The sequence below is a fragment of the Pundamilia nyererei genome, unplaced genomic scaffold, assembly GCF_000239375.1.
Source record: "Pundamilia nyererei isolate P.nyererei 1_Seehausen unplaced genomic scaffold, PunNye1.0 scaffold01307, whole genome shotgun sequence".
In the NCBI taxonomy this organism is placed as follows: Eukaryota; Metazoa; Chordata; class Actinopteri; order Cichliformes; family Cichlidae; genus Pundamilia; species Pundamilia nyererei.
In genome coordinates this window covers 1-4,390 of record NW_005188708.1, presented here as the reverse complement: position 1 = coordinate 4,390, position 4,390 = coordinate 1, and positions in this window count along the sequence as shown.

Below are 4,390 nucleotides of genomic sequence, written 5' to 3'. Positions count from 1 at the left end.
CCATCACGTGATGTCACATGCTGCTGTTTCTGATGTCACTTAAAAGAAAAAAAAAAATAAATAAAGCAAGATCAAAGATGGCGCCAGATGCAGATCCAAATGAATAACCTGCGAGATGAGTTGGAGCAGCAACAAAGTGTAGCAGGCCAACCCCAGGAGCAGTCTCTGCCCCAGCAGCAATTGAGAGAAGAAATGGTGATCCGGCCAAGTGTTCCGAGAGACCAAGAAGGTCGGAGCTGGGGGAAAGCAGTGATACCAAAACTGGAGGTGGGCGATGACATTGAGCAGGACTTGATAACCTCTGAGAGGCTGGCAGTGGCGTATCAGTGGCCTGAAGTGGAGTGGTCGGTGAGGCTGGTTCCTTACCTGTCAGGAAGATCTCGAGCAGCTTATGTGGCCATGGCAGCAGAGGACACTGGGGATTACCAAAAGGTTAAGGAAGCAATCTTTTCAAAATATGACATTAATGAAGAGGTGTACCGACAGCGGTTCCGAGACCCTGACATCGGCGCGGCCCGATGAAAGTCCGAAAGAGTTTTATAATTGTCTGAAAGACCTGTATGGCAAATGGATCCAACCAGTAAAGAAAACCAAGGAGCAGGTTGGAGACGCCATTATTCTTGAACAGTTTTATCGCTCATTGACCCCAGAACTCCAGGTGTGGGTGAAAGAAATGGGTCCAAAGTCAGCGCAGGAAGCTGCTCAGCTGGTGGAAACATTTCAAGCAGCAGGGCGAGGAGCTAGAAGCTTTCGATTTGGGGCTTCGGCCAAATCTATCACTTCACATGGTGAGTCATCTGGGGTTGGGGGTGGTCCTAAGGAGTTAGAGCCTTTGAAGTCGGGGGATGGGTTTGTAAAAAACAAATTAACCACCAAACCTGTTTGTTTCTAGTGTCGGGGGGAGGGTCCCATTAAGCCAGAGTGTCCTGTCAGAAAGGCTAGGGCAGCATATGTGTGTACCCTTCCAAGGCCCTGTGAGAATAAAGTTTGGGAAGGAAGGCAGCAAACCACCACTGTGAAAATAAATGGTAAGAAACCCCAAGCCCTTCTGGACACTGGTAGTGTGCAAACATTGATACACCCAACACTACTAGTCCAGCAAGAGTTGCCTCTGGATAAGCCTGTCCTTAATATTTCATGTGTACATGGTGATTGTAAGGCCTACCCCGTAACAGTAGTTTATCTAGAAGTTTCTGGGCAGAAGTACCTTATCTCAGTTGGGGTGGTGGAAAGCTTGTCATATCCTGTAATTTTAGGTCAGGATGTGCCTATTCTGCAGGAGCTGGTACAAACTTGTAAACCTGTAAATATTGTCACAAGGTCACAGGAACAAAAGCAGAAGGAGGAGGAACAATGCAATGAGCAGGTGCCAAAGGCTGAGAGTCATGTCAGTGCAGTCCCGAAGCTAATTAGTGAGCACATGTATGAGACTCAAAATGGGGCGGAGGACCAGAGCGAGCAATCTGACATTTTCTCGGAATTGCCATTTTTTGCGGAGGTGTTGCCAGAACTTGCCATTAAAGCTAGGAAAAGCAACAGTCAAAGAAGAATAGAGAAAATGGCAGGGACGGTTAAGAATACTGTTGAGCTGCCAGGCCAGTGCCAGGTAGCAGAGAAACTGTCCAAGAAGACTTCAGAGCTGCAGAAACAGGATGAGACATTGGAAGGCCCTTTTAAACAGGCAGTAGAAGTGCAGCCCGGTCAGTTGATAGAAGAGGGTTATTACCTCAAAGGACAAGTGTTGTACTACAAAGGCAGCAGGGATGACAAAGGGAAGTTAGTAGTCCCCCAGCAGCGGCGGGAGCAAGTTTTGAGACTGGGGCATAGTATTCCCTGGGCGGGGCATCTGGGAACGCATAAAACAAGGGACCGAATAGCCAGCAGGTTCTTTTGGCCAGGTATGAACAGAGAGGTTGAGGAGTTTTGCCAGTCTTGCTCAATCTGTCAGCTGGCCGGGGATAAAAAAGTCCCAAAGTTTCCTTTACAGCCTTTACCTGTTATTGAGGTTCCATTTAGTCGTATTGCAATGGATGTAGTAGGGCCGCTAGAGCGAACCCAGGCAGGTAATCGCTATATATTGGTGGTTTGTGATTACAGTACCAGATACCCAGAAGCTTTTCCCCTGAGGGATATTACAGCTAAACAGATAGCTTATGCCCTTCTGCAGCTTTTTTCCCGAGTGGGTATTCCGTCTGAGATTTTGACAGATCAGGGAACAAACTTCCTTTCACATACCTTGAGGCAGGTTTATAAGCTTTTAGGTATTAGAAGTATCCGGACCACCCCTTACCATCCCCAAACAGATGGCTTGGTGGAGCGAACTCTGAAAGCAATGTTGAAGAAGTTCATCTCGGCTAATGCCAAAGACTGGGACAAGTGGCTTCCCTATTTGCTGTTTGCTTATAGGGAGGTGCCTCAAGCCTCAACTGGCTTTTCACCTTTTGAGCTCCTTTATGGCAGGCAGGTGAGAGGACCATTGGATGTTCTGCAGGAATCCTGGATGAAGCCGAGGAGAGAGGTGACAAGTGTTTTGGACTTCGAGGCAAGCAAGGGAGAGATCATTCAGCCAAGGACAGCAGGTACTCTTATTACTTCCTACTGCTGAAAACAAATTGTTGGCTAAGTGGCAAGGTCCATATACTGTGCTAAGAAAGCTGAGTTCAACAACTTATGAGATCCAGATGCCTGAGAGAAGGAATCCGCGACAAACATTTCACATCAATCTGCTAAAGAAATGGAAAACCCGGGATAATCCAATCCCACAGCAGATGTTGGTGCGAACAGTGGCGGAGGAGGATGAAATGGTTGAGGGGTTTATTCCTGTTTATTCCATCTCTCTGTATCTCAGCAGGAAGAATTGCGTGCCATTATTCCACCGGGTCTTTTTCAGGAGAAACCGGGGGCAACAAATCTTGTGGAGCATGACATCCGTCTGAAAGAAAGAACACCAATAAGGCAGAGAATGTACAGAATTCCGCAAAAATTGCTGCCTGTTTTGGAGAAGGAGGTAGCTTTGATGTTGGAGTTGGGGGTCATTGAGCCCTCCACCAGTGAATGGAGCAATCCCATTGTGATGGTGGTAAAAAAGGACGACAGCCTCAGATTCTGCAATGACTTCAGAAAGGTAAAAGCACAGTCTGAATTTGATGCTTTTCCACTACCCAGGCTGGAAGATCTGATCAAACGTGTGGGGCAAGCAAAGTTCCTCACTACATGAGATCTATGTAAAGGATATTAACAGGTGCCGTTGTCGAATGCTGCAAAGCCTTTGACTGCCTTCAGAACACCGCAGGGGTTGTGGCAATACACTAGGATGCCGTTTGGCCTGCATGGAGCGCCATGAATAAAGTGTTGGCAGGTATGGAAAAATTTGCTGCGGCCTACCTGGATGACATTGTCATTCACAGTTCTTCGTGGCAGGAACATCTGACTCACTTGGAGGCGGTGTTTGGAAGAATCAAGGAAGCCGGCCTGACAATACACCCCAAAAAGTGTACCCTGGAAAAGCAGGAGCTTGAGTATCTGGGTTACAACATTGGAAACGGTGAAATCAAGCCAGTCAAAGATAAAGTGGAAGCCATCCGGATGAGGGAGAGACCTCACACCCGCAAACAGGTAAAGTCTTTCCTTGGACTATTGAGCTGGTACCGATGCTTCATTCCAAACTTTTCAGAGAGGGCGGCACCCTTGTCAGATCTCACCAATACAGTAAAATCTAAACTGGTGTGGGGAGAGGAGCAAGAGAAGGCCTTAAAGGATTTGAAGGAGGCCCTGTGTTGTAAACCTGTCCTTCAGAGTCCCAACTTTGACTTGCCTTTTACGGTACAAACTGATGCTTCTAATCGAGGAATTGGAGCTGTCCTGTTGCAGGGCGTGGGAGAGAACCAGAGACCAGTGGGCTTTATTAGCAGAAAGCTGTAAGGGAGACCCGGTATTCAGCAGTAGAGTTGGAGTGTCTGGCCGTGAAGTGGGCTATTGACACGTTGAAGTATTACCTGCTTGGGAGGGAGTTCGTCTTGGAGACAGATCATATGGCGTTGTAGTGGTTGGAGCGGATGAAGGACACAAACAGCCGGATTACACGCTGGTTCCTGTCTCTACAACCATACCGGTTTATCATCCATTATCGACCGGGAAGGCAGAATAAAGTGGCTGACTTTTTGTCTCGCAACTGTGTTGGCGAGCCTGGTGTAGGGGGGGGAAGAAATGTGAGGGTGCTGGGGAGCATCGCCCTCACTATATGATGTACGCACTCACAGCGTCTAATAGGAAGTTTTGATTTTGTTATGCTTTTGTATATACATATATACACGTATATATATATATATATATATATAATAATAATAATAGATTTATTTTAAAGAAAAAAATGGGTGAAGACAAAAGGAGA